Source organism: Oryctolagus cuniculus, chromosome 18 (assembly GCF_051225735.1).
Source record: "Oryctolagus cuniculus isolate XC-2025 breed Fujian yellow rabbit chromosome 18, ASM5122573v1, whole genome shotgun sequence".
NCBI classification, from domain to species: Eukaryota; Metazoa; Chordata; class Mammalia; order Lagomorpha; family Leporidae; genus Oryctolagus; species Oryctolagus cuniculus.
In genome coordinates, this window is record NC_142884.1 from 30,115,441 (window position 1) to 30,127,896 (window position 12,456).

The window sequence follows — 12,456 nt, forward strand, 5'->3', positions numbered from 1 at the left end:
AACAGCCCCCAGCTGCCAGTGTCATCTTCCTGCTGTGGTTCTCAGAACACAGGCCACAGCTCGGGTCCTGGCCCTGCACTAGGGGGAATCTTTTTTGCAGCAAGCTGCTCAGGGAAGCTTCAGTGCTGGCATTTGTAGACTTGGTGACAGGGTCGTCTCTGGGCGCCATCACACTCCTCCCAGAGTGAGTGGTGATCAGGAATCCTGGACAAATCCTGTGCAGTGGTGATGGTCTGAGCCCCAGCATACCTTGTTCATCTAAAGGCTGTTGCTTCACGGAGGACCAAAGCTGGGTCAAGGTCATGGCAAAACAGTTAAGCCTCATCTATTCAGTGTCCTTCTAAAGTCAGCTGTGCAGGAATGAAGGGGTCTCCTGTGGGAGTTGGGGAAGGGGATTCGATTTCACGTATTAAAGGGAGAGAGTCAAGGTATTTAGGTATATGTGAAAAGCCAGTATAATGATGAATATTCTAAAAAATATATAACATTTAGGGTCTGTGGCCTTCCATCCTGATCACTCACACCTGCCTTTTCCCTCCTCCTGTGTGGATCAGGGGCCCTGCCCACTGGAAGCCTTAAGTGGTGAAAGACAGTCAACGTGGACCCCGGGGCCACCTGCGGAGCGAGAGGGAGTTGATCCCAGGCAGGGCTGAGACTCAACTGTACTGGTCGTTGTTAAAGTTTCATTTATTTACTTGAAAGGCAAAGTTACAGAGAAAGTGGGAGGGAGGGAGGGGCGGGGGGAGGATCTATCTGCTGGTTTACTTCCCTTATGGCTGAAATGGCTGGTGCTGGGCCAGACTGAAGCCAGGAGCCCAAAACTCCATCTGGGTCTCCCATATGAATGGCAGGGGCCCCAAGCACTTGGGTTCATCTTCTGCTGCCTTCCCAGAGCACAAGCAAGGAGCTGGATCAGAAGTGGAGCAGCCAGGACTTGAACTGGCACTCATATGGGATGCCGGTGGCGCAGGCGGAGGCTTCACCCGCAGCACCAGGCTGCTGGCCCCTCAGCTGCACTTTTGAATCAGGTGCTAACAAGCATGTGTCTGCAGCTGAGCCACGGGTGAGCGGGCAGGAAAAGTGCCTGTCCTGGCTGAGTCTACCCCCATGGAACTGTGGCAGGACCAGAGGGCAGCCACGGGGTGGCCAGAGCCTTGGGAACCTGCAGCTGCTCTGGGCCCCGCCTTCATTCAACAAGTGATGCAAGTGGCACCCAGGAAAAGAAGGGATGTGCTCAAGGTCACAGGGTGAGTACAGGGGATGGGGCACCTGAATTTCCCCCTGCACGGTGCTGTCTTTGCAAGGGGCTGCTTGTCAGAAGTTGCTCCTGGCTAATCAAGAAAAAGAAAGGTTATTATCAGTGGAGCAAAGGAGAGAAACCACATGGGGCAGGAGTGTCATGAGGACTTTCTTCTCCAATAGAAGATGCAAGACAAGCACTCCAAGGAGGAGAGGTAGGCGTGTGGAGTGGAAATCAAGGCCCACCAATGAGCTGACTTTTAAAACAAAACCCAAAAAACAAAAATGCTCCAAACAGCAAATACAAAACAGATTGTGTCCCAAGAGACAACCACACTTGTTTATTGGACAAAAGTGCAGTAAATGCCAGTGCAGTGCCCTCGTGACTAAGTCTCATGCTCATCCAGGAGCCGACCACCCACAAGGCGTGACTGTTTCCCGGGCATCCCTCACTCTGGGCAGGCTGAGGGCTGGGTCTCGTTCCCCTGACCCCGCACTGGCCCAAGCCCAGGTGATGCCCAGCTTGGCATCTTAGGGGAGGCAGAGGATGGAAGAGGGGCAGACTGCAGAGTTGCTGTGGGTGCTCAAAGCTTAGTTCCTGTCTTGTTGGGTGTTCCCAGGACCTGCCGAGGGCCGTGGCTCTCCTGGGTGATGACTGGGGGCAGAGGACAGAAGCCTTCTGAGCTGCTGTAGTCAGGAATAAGGGCGCTGATGGGGAGGACACTGCGCTGCCCAGGGACCCTTGGGGTTGGGCACACAGCTGGTCTCCCTAGGTGGGATTCAGTAAAAGCAGTCTCCACCCACCTCTAGCTTCTCTTTTCATCTTCTCTCATCATGGAGTGGTCTTCTCTGCTCCCCCGTCCACTATCTGAGGGGGTAAAATCACTGTGTCAGCCTTCATACCTTCCCGGTCAAGTATAAGACTGCCCCCAAGTTCTCCGATGGGGGACCTGAGTGGCCCGGCCCAGCACAATGGATGGTCTCTCACCCACCTGAAGTGGTGCGGTTAGCTGTGACTAATGGATGTACCCATGCATTCCAGGTCTCATCTCTGCTCTTAGAGGAGTGTGTGCTTAGCCGACACCGTAAAAGTGGTCTGTCTCGAGTACCCGGTATTGATACAATGCTCATATGCGTTGCTTCCCTAGGGAAACAAGACAACTCTCCTGTCCTGTATTCTCTCTTTTCTATATTAAAATATTTATTTATTTATTTATTTATTTATTTATTTGAAAGGCAGAGTGACAGAGGGAGAGAGAGAGAGAGGGAGAGAGAGAGAGAGAGGTCTTCCATTAGTTGGTTCATTCTCTAAATGACTGTAACAGCCAGGTCTGGGCAAGGCTGAAGCCAGGAACCAGGGACTCCATCTGGGTCTCCCACACACGTGGCAGGGATTCAAGTACTTGAGCCATCATCTTCTGCCTCCCAGAGTTCCCACTAGCAGGAGGCTGGATTGGAAGCAGAGTGCCTGGCACTCCAACAAGGTACTTCATGTGGTCTGTGCTTGTCCCACGCAGCAGCTTAACTGCTGTGCCAAATTATAGGTCCTTGTCCTTGAGCTCTTAACCACTCTTCGGAGAAGGCTATTTGGGCCAGACCCTTGGAGGATGCTGTCATTGAAAGAGTTCATTTTCTTAAAAGGCTGTGCCCAATAATTAATCCTCCAGTCCCTCCCGGAGGGGACAACACACACAGTGTCGTCTGCTAACTGCCAGGTCTCTCCTGCAAGACTGGGAGCTTCTTGAGAAAAGATGGCTCCTCTTATTCCTGCTCATGTCTTCAGAACCTAACACAGAGGCTGGGACCGAGTTAAGCCCACAGGTCCAAGCCACGCCAGCTCTTGCTGGAGCTTCAATGTGAAGAGGAAGCTTTCTCTGCAGCCTGGGACTGTGGGTAACCTTCAGCCACAGGGCAAACCTTCCTGAGAGTGGAGTCGGGGGAACTGTAGATTCCCAGAGTTGTCAGGTGTCTGCGTCTAGCTTGCCTGAGGCTTAGATGTGCCTCCCTTTATCAGCTCAAGCTGGTGCACTCTCACCGCTGTTTGAGCCACATTCTCTCACTTGGCACCAAAACGTCCTAATTCAGGGATCCCCAGCAAGTGCTCAGTGGGGTCCTGGAGATGCCCAGCCCTGCTCCCATCCTAGGTCCTGGTAACCAGATCTGAGCTGCCCTTTCTGACCATAGAGCCATGGCTGCTTCCCCTGAAGATCCAGCCCAGGCCTGGCCACAGAGGAAGAAGCCAGGAGGCTGGACGTGGCAGCAATTAGCGCAGTGCTAAAAGGGAGCGTTTGTCTCCACCCTGTCATCGACGCAGCAGCCCTGGGACCACTGTGGCCTTGAAAGATGGGTTTGGAACTGTCATTAAATTACGCACGTGTCCACCGCGCCTGTTTATTAAGTCCTCGGCAAATCAATTCTTTATGACCTTTTAATCAAGAGCAGATAAACAAGGAGAGGGAGCTTGGGAAGGTTCTTCAAACAAAAACTCCAACTGCTGTCCACAGAGGAGGCTGCTGTGGCCCCGGTGCAAAGCTTACAAGAGACTGGGAGCCGTGGATAGCAGGGGGCTGGGGCCTGGGCGCTCCGAGGGGGCGGGGGAGGAGGAAAATGGAGTATCATCTTTCCAAAGCTAACTGCAGATCAGAGGGTGGAACGGTGGTGTGAGTGTGCCAGCGGGAACAAGTGACTCAGGTGAAAACTGCAGTGTGGAGACCCTGACGCTGCTACTCCAGCTGCTGAGCTAACAGGGTCGCCATGGCTCCACGCCCGCCCTGGTTCCACGCTGCCTCCTGCCTCAGGGTCGCTGGTGAGACTGCTCCGAGGCTCTCGTCGGTAGGTGCTGCTCTGCTCTGACATTGTCCTGACGTGCAGGGAAGGGAGGAGGGCAGCCACGAGTGATGGTTGTACAGCATCCCTAGGCAATGCAAAGCCATTTCTTTTATTCTGAAATTACACCTTTTCCTCGCCTTTGGTCTGAGAGGGTGGCAAAATCAGGCCTTGAACGGTGTGTGCGTCTCTCAGCCTTTGGAAATTCTGATGTCCACGCACCGCTGTCAGTAGGATGCAGTTCTGCTTCTCTCTTCCCTGGGACCTGTGGGCTGTCCCCAGGCCTCCTTTTCTATGGAGTGGAATGGGGTGAAGGACACGGCCCCACATGTCTCCATGGTCTCCCTGGAGACCTCCCAGCTGGGTGCATTTTCTTTATCTCTGCAGGCTCACGGCATCTGTTCCTGGCTGAGATGATGAACAGGCAGGGATTAAGGCTCTAGTCTCAACAAATGGGGAAAGACAATTTAAGCCACATGTCCAGAGTTCCCTGAAAGCCAGAGGCAGAGGGGAGACAAGAGCTTTAGTGCCTGAGCCTTGCAGTAACTGGGGGTAGTGATGTGTGGTCAAGAGCAAGGGCCCAGGGCCGGCACTGTGGTGTAGCAGGTAATGCCACCGCCTGCAGTGCCGATATCCCATATGGGTACCAGTTCGAGTCCTGGCTGCTCCACTTCTGAACAAGCTCTCTGCTGTGGCCTGGGAAAGCAGTAGAAGATGGCCCAAGTCCTTGGGCCCCTGCACCCATGTGGGAGACCCAGAGGAAGCTCCTGGCTCCTGGCTTCGGATTGATGTAGCTCTGGCCGTTGTGGCCAATTAGGGAGTGAACCAGCAAATGGAAGATCTCTCTCTCTCTCTCTCTCCCTCTCCCTCTCCCTCTCCCTCTCCTTCTCACTGGGTAGCTCTGGCTTTCAAATAAATAAATCTTAAAAAGAAAAAAAGAACAAAGGCCCTGGGGTCGAACTGCTGGGGCTGGGCTTTGCCTCTTGTACTCGTTCACTTGGGATGCTGGCTGAGGTCTTCCCTTCTGTCATGTGGGAGAATAATGATGGTGTTAATGCATGTGAAGGGCTTGGATTGCTCTGGGCACAGCCCAAATTCTCAGTGAGATCAGCAGGGCTGTTCCCTTGCTCTCTGGTTTCTCAGGGTGCATAGTGACACAGGAAGAACAGGGGTCACTTGTGCTGTCACCAGATGTGGCCTGCTCCCCGTTCCCCATGGGCGATGGGTGGTTTGCTTTCCCCATTCCCTTGGGTGCGTGGGGTCACGTGACTGGTTCTGGTCGGTGGGTCATCGAGCGCGTGTCACCTCCATGCGCGCTTCACCCCATCCTGCCTGTGCCCTTGTGGAATCGTGTCGAGACAGAGCTGCCGTCAGCCTGAGGCCCTGGGCCCTCCCCACTGACCCACGTGGGACGTGCAATTCAAGGGCAAGGGCCTCCCTTGTGCTAAGATATCTTGAAGATGGAGAGCATGGGTGTCACCGCAGTTCAGCCCAGCCCACCCTGACTGATGAAGGAATAGCGCTACCGATGCAGAGACTGTGAGACCCTGGGCTGGGGCTGAGACTTTTGAGTTTCCGTTGAGTTGTGCCTCCTCCACCCTCCTCAGTTCTGAGAAACCCCCGCTTCCTGGGGCATCTGCCCAGGAACCTCGCAGCTGCTGCTTGGCGCAAGGTTCCGCGTGCCACCTGCCCTTCCTGTCGAGTAGCCATGTGGTTCTCCAACTGTGTTGATTGGGAGTCCAGTAAGAATTACTGGTGGCCGGCGCCGCGGCTCAGTAGGCTAATCCTCCACCTAGTGGCGCCGGCACACCGGGTTCTAGTCCCGGTCAGGGCGCCGGATTCTGTCCCGGTTGCCCCTCTTCCAGGCCAGCTCTCTGCTGTGGCCAGGGAGTGCAGTGGAGTTTGGCCCAAGTGCTTGGGCCCTGCACCCCATGGGAGACCAGGAGAAGCACCTGGCTCCTGACTTTGGATCAGCGCGGTGCGCCGGCCGCAGCGTGCCAGCCGTGGCGGCCATTGGAGGGTGAACCAACAGCAAAAGGAAGATCTTTCTCTCTGTCTCTCTCTCTCACTATCCACTCTGCCTGTTAAAAAAAAAAAAAAAAAAAAAAGAATTGCTGGTGAATGGGGCTGGCACTGTGATGCAGCGGGTAAAACCACCGCCTGCAGTGCTGGCATCCCATATGGACGCCGATTCGAGTCCTGACTGTTCCACTTCTGAACCAGCTCTCTGCTATGGCCTGGGAAAGCAGTAGAAATGGCCCAAGTGCCTGGGCCCCTGCACCTGCGTGGGAGACCCAGAAGAAGCTCCTAGCTTCTGGCTTCTGGCTTCAGATCTGCCCAGCTCCAGCTGTTGCAGCTGTCTGGGGAATGCACCAGTGGATGGAAGACCTCTCTCTCTGTCTCAGCTTCTGCCTCTCTGTAACTCTTTAAGATAAATAAATAAATCTTAAAAAAAATTGCTACCAGCCCTCTCCTAGGAGATCCATGCCAATGGGAAGTAAGAAAGCGTGCAAATAGCCCTTAGTGGAGAGTGCTGTTATTAAGACAATAAAATTAAGACTTGGTGGAGTGGGTGCCTGGAAAGGCCTCTCTGAGGAGGTGATATTGAACCAGAACTTACAGGACAACAAGGAGCCAGGCAAGAGAGAAAGCAGCCTGGGCAGTGGAGTCTGGGTAAGTGCTGGCCATGCAGATATTTTTGCTTCAAGCCACAGTGGAAGCTAAGTGACCACCCAGCAGGTTCCAGACCCTGTGCTAGGTGCTAGGGATACTGTAGGGAGCAGGGGCCAGGGCTGTGGTGCTCAGTGAGTCCACAGATGAGGGGCTGCACAGGCTGACCTGCCAAATGCCCATGGCGCCTTACCTGGCACACCGTCAAGCACCTCATCACTGTCCTCATTATACAAGAGAGAGACCAAGAGCCAAAGGGCCCAGATGACCTGCCCAAGGCCTGTGAGTCTTGGAAACAGCCACGTGTTATGCGCTGGGAGCCATCCCAAGGCTGTGGGGGCAGGCAGCACCTGTAGGGTGGGCTGGGCCCGGGGAGCTGTAGATCACAGATCAGGGGGTTTGAAGCAGGTCAGGTGGACTCATGGTCACAGGCTGCTTCTGCATGCCCCCAAGTCCCACTGGTCAGCAGCCGAGCCTGGGGCTACCTGGGGTAGAGGCAGTGAGTGCTCCTAAGTAAGGCTTGGTCTTGTCTTCCCTGGAGAACAGTGATGAGAGGGACAGGCAGAAGGAAGCCCAAGAAGAGCACTGAAGTTATGAGGCCCCAGCCACCGCCCCAATTCTCTGTGCCCCTGATTCTCTCCATGGGACATCCTGAACCAAATACCCATGCAGCCTGCGGCACCCCACCCCCCAGCTTAGCTCAGCTGTTCTCAGGAGCACTGGACACGTCACTCTGATGCGTGCATTGTTTAGGAAGAAAAGTCACCAAGGTTGCCCACTGTCCACAGCATTAGCCCTGCTGACAGGTGTCCTTTTAGGTCAGGCTCACCTGGGGCTTTCTCCTTTGCCTGGAGGGCTATAGGACAAGGTCATTTTCCTGCCCGTCCTGCTCCAGTGGAAGCCCAGGTGGGTGGGTGCCTGGCTTCCGGCCACCTCTTTTTGGCCTCTTTGTCTCTTTCAGAAGGAAGTGGATGCTCAGTGTGCTTCTCTGTAACAGCCATGCCGCCTGCTCAGAGGGGGAAGAGCCAGGAGACGCTGGAGGAGGGAGATGGGGCCTGAGAGATGCTGTCCTCCTGAGGTTCCCCCTTTAGAGACTCTGCACCCACTGCTGTCAGCTTAGGACCAGTGGTCCTGAGAAGGGAGGGAGGTGGGAACTGAAAAAGTGACCCCATGGCTGGGGATGTGCAGAGACTGGGAGTCTGGTGGGTTTGGGTGAACAGCAGGAGAGAGGAAGTAGGGCATGCCAACTGGGGCCAGAGAGGAGGGGCAGGGACAGTTCCACTGGGGAATAGGCCTCCATGCTATGGGCAGGCTCAGAATCCTCTCTGCAGAGGGGCTGAGCTTCTGCTCAGGATCCCCTTCCTCTCCCCACCAACTCTGCCCCTCCCCCTGCAGCCCTGTGAATTCTCCTGCCAGACGGGGTCCTGCTTGAATCTCTTTTTTTTTTTAAGGTTTATTAATTTATTTGAAAGAGTTACACACAGAGAGACAGAGAGAAGAGAAGAGAAGAGAAGAGAAGAGAAGAGAAGAGAAGAGAAGAGAAGAGAAGAGAAGAGAAGAGAAGAGAGGTCTTCCATCTGCTGGTTCACTCCCCAGTTGGCTGCAAGGCCAGAGCTGTACTGATCCGAAGCCAGGAGCCAGGAGCTTCTTCTGGGTCTTCCCATGCTTATGCAGGGTTCCAAGGACTTTGGCCATCTTGTACTGCTTTCCCAGGCCGTAACAGAGAACTGTATTGGAAGTGGAACAGCTGAGAGTCAAACCTGTGCCCATATGGGATGCCAGCACTGCGGGCGGTGGCTTTACTCACCACACTACAGCACCGGCCTTTTGAATCACTTTCTTATCCCTCACTTTGGGAAAAACCTAGCAGATGAATCCTGGGAGACCTGATCTTCATGGACTTTGGAGGGGGGTGAGGGTAAGGGAACTGGCTGATGGGCATGGGACGTGGACGTGATGGAGACCACGATGGCCACTTCACCTTTGCCCAGACACTCCCCATAGCTAGTGACTTCCATCATTGCCCTTGATCCCCAAGGGGGCTCTGCTCATATCCCTGTTTTATAGCTAGGACGTAATTCAGGCCACCTGGGAGTTTCAGATTTACACATCCAGAAAGATGCACACCCTGTGCTCGACTCGCTTTTTCTTCCCACCAGAGAGTCTGGGTCTGGGTGAACTGCATTGTGTTTGTCAGGTGCTACTCCAGGGCAAACCAATGAGACTGTTTGCAGGAGACCCCAGCCCCACTGAAGTAGTTGCAGGGTTTTTAAAGATGGGACATATTGGTGTTCGTTTTTGCAGCATTTGGTTTTCTGGCATTAGAGCTGAGCTGATGGTGGGAAATGCAGCACAGTGACAAGGGAACCTAAAAGCAGCCCAGCACACAAATGTGCTGAAGAAGCCGCCTCCAAGCCTTCCCAGACTCTTTGGAATTAATCGGATTTCCAAGAACATCTGTTTTGGTACATTGTCCATTTTGCATTTAAATTTTGTGCAATGACAGCTGTTGGGAAATAAAAAAATCTCTGTGGTACAAGTCTGCGGAAACCACGCTTGGGTGCAACTCGATGCCAGGCGGGACCGTGTGCCCAAGGAGACGTTGACCTAATCCTTGCTGAAGATTTTAGTAGCTGGGGCTGTGTCTGCTGCTGCACAGCTGCAGCCTCCTCTGAAATCCTGGGCTCTGGCTTGTTTTGTTCCAAGGGTCAGAATACAGCATCCGAGTGAATGCGTAGGAAGGACAGGGACTGAAGCTGTGGGTGTGCAGTTTTAGGAGCCGAGGGGGCGTGTTCTGACAGCAGCTGAGGAGAGGGCTGGGTGGGGCAAATCTTGGTGAGGATGTTAGCATGCTATTCTGACCTCCTAACTTTCACCCATGGACCCTGCACGCTCCAAGGGACCTTCAACCTCTGCTCGGGTTATCTTCCTTCTCACTCCCTGCCCTGCTGCCCTCGGGGCTCTAGCAGGTGCCTGTTCCCGCTGCTTCCTTTTGCACCTGCTGTTCCTGCAGTCTGGGTCGTACCTGCTCTTCCTTTTTCATGACCTGTTGTTGCTTTTCTTTCTCCCTGTCTGGATTTAGTGTCACCTCCTCAGAGAGGGTCCTGGGTTCTCCATCCCCTCACCTTGCCTACTTTTTCTCCATTGACTTTACCATGCACTAAAATTGCATGTCTGTCATTCACTCACTTGGTCCTTACACACTGCCCCTATTAGAAGGAGGTCTATGTGGCCTCCCAGTGAGTATCTGACTGCTGAGGCTGAGTGTACAAAGCTGTTGTTGCCTGGAAGGTTGACCTGGGACCCCTGCAGTCAGGAGAAACAAGCCTCATGGGGTTAGACAGCACGGAGCCTGGGCTGGACCTGCAGAGACTCTGGGCTGAAGGACTGTACAGTTTCTTGGGATTTCATTATTTTGGTCTGATAAAACTCAGAGGACTGATTTTCTCAGGGCCACTGGATGTTTTCACACCTGGCATTTCCCTGATGGATTTGGGTGGAATTTGAAACAATTTTACAAATCCCAACAGTTTAAGTATTTTTTATTATTTACTTATTTTTTTAAAACTATAGTTCTTTTTGCAGAAGAGAGCACTATCTTTCTTTTATTTATTTATTTATTTATTTAACAGGTAGAGTTATAGACATTGAGAGGGAGAGACAGAAAGGTCCTCCTTCCGTTGGTTCACCTCCAAATGGCCACCATGGCCGGCGCTGCGCCAATCCGAAGCCAGGATCCAGGTGCCTCCTCTCGGTCTCCCATGCAGGTGCAGGAGCCCAAGAACCTGGGCCATCCTCTACTTCCCCCTCCCCTCCGCGGGCCACAGCAGAGAGCAGGACTGCAAGAGGAGCAACCGGGACTAGAACCTGGCGCCCATATGGGATGCTGGCACCACAAGGTGGAGGATTAACAAAGTGAGCCATGGCACCGGACCCAGTTTAAGTATTTTTTTAAAAAAAAGATTTATTTATTTGAAAAGCAGAGTGGCAGAGGGAAAGAGGGAGAGAGAGAGATCTACTGGTTCACTTCCCAGATGGCTACAATGGCCCTGGCTGGGCCTGGCCAAAGCCAGAAGCCGGCAGCTTCATCTTGGTCTCCCATGTTGGTGGCAGGGGCCTTTAGGCACTTAGGCCATCCACTGCTGCTTTCTCAGGTACATTAACAGGGAGCTGGGTTGGAATTGGAGCATCTGGGATTCGAACCAGAACTCCGATATGGGACGCTAGCGTCTCAAGCAGCACCTTGACCTGCCACGATGCCATCTCAGTCTAAGTATTTTTAATGTCTTAGGGATTATATATATAAAAATATACATATATATGTATATATATCCCACAAGTTAAGCCTCTAATTTTATTGAGCTAAGTATACGAGTGTTTTTTAATATGCCTTATTCAAATGGAAGTCCACAGCAGAGATCTTGGCCCATAGCCCATTTTATACATAAAGTTTTATTGGAACACAACCATGCTCGCTGGTTTACCTGCTATGTGTGGCTGCTTTGGTGTCCAGTGGCAGAGTAACGTGGTTGTGACAATGACTGTCTCATCTGAAGATACTAAAATATTTACTATCTGGCCTTACAGAGAAAAGTAAACAGTATATAATTGGAAAAAAAAGCTGAATTTTCAGAGAGCCTGTTGGTGAAGAGCTGGGTCTTCCTGGGGTTGGTGAGGGCTGAGCCTACAGGCTGACCTCTGTGTCCACCTTGCTTAGGGTCCCACAAGCTTCCCTTTAAAACCCAAGTGCACAGAAACAGGGTCAGCAGACCCAGCTCAGGCAGGATGGATCAATCAGGATGGCGACAAGAGATGTGTGACCTTTGAGAAAGTGGACGCCTTGTTTATAGCTGTATTGAGGGCTCATCGCCAGGGTGGCGTGTTCACGCTCTGTGCTTTGGGAAGAAAACTGCAAATTGGTAAACCACATGCCATTCACAAAAAGCCCAAACCAAGGCAACAACTTTTCAGATCTCCAGAGAGAACACGTCTTGGGAAGAATGTTCCGGATCTCCAGGAGGGGCCTTGAGTGAGACTTGGCGAAAAGAGCAGACCACCATGCCTGAGGGCAGGCGGCTGCAGCAGCCCGAGACCCATGGCCTTGCACGTGAATGGTGATCATCCTGGGAGCACAGGGCTGTTTGGAAGAATGACACCGTAAAGCTCCCGAGCGGGGTGGTGTGATTTCCCCTGGCGCCCAGCGTGCATGAATAACACGCCGCGTCAAACAGAAGAGTAATCAGATTTGAAATATTCCTTTAATAATACGTCTGCCAGATCAAATATTAAAAATAGACGATGGAGAAAAAGGAGCAGCCATCCCCCAGTGGTATCAGTTCCATAAATACTGCTTCATTAAGCCGTCTGCGTCGGCTCAAAGAGATGGATTTTCTGACGTGGCCAAGGTTCCAGACTGCTTGTTGCGATGAGGCAGAAGACTGGGGCTGCCAGCGTCACCTCGCCTCCCCACACGGCCCCCGCCAACACCGTGAGGGGCCATCAGTTAACAGCCAGAGCCGGCCCGACATCTGCCCGTGGACGAGTGTTTATTTATTTGGAGTCGAGCCTCTCCCACCCGTGCACCAGTGGCTTCCGTCCCAGCCAAACAGCAGGGAATTAATAATGATGGCATTTGACTTTCCCAAGACCTTTCTTTGGCAAAGTTTGCATTTACCCTGTGTCTTGTTCCAAGGATGGAGATAGGGTGGAGAAGACTGGAGG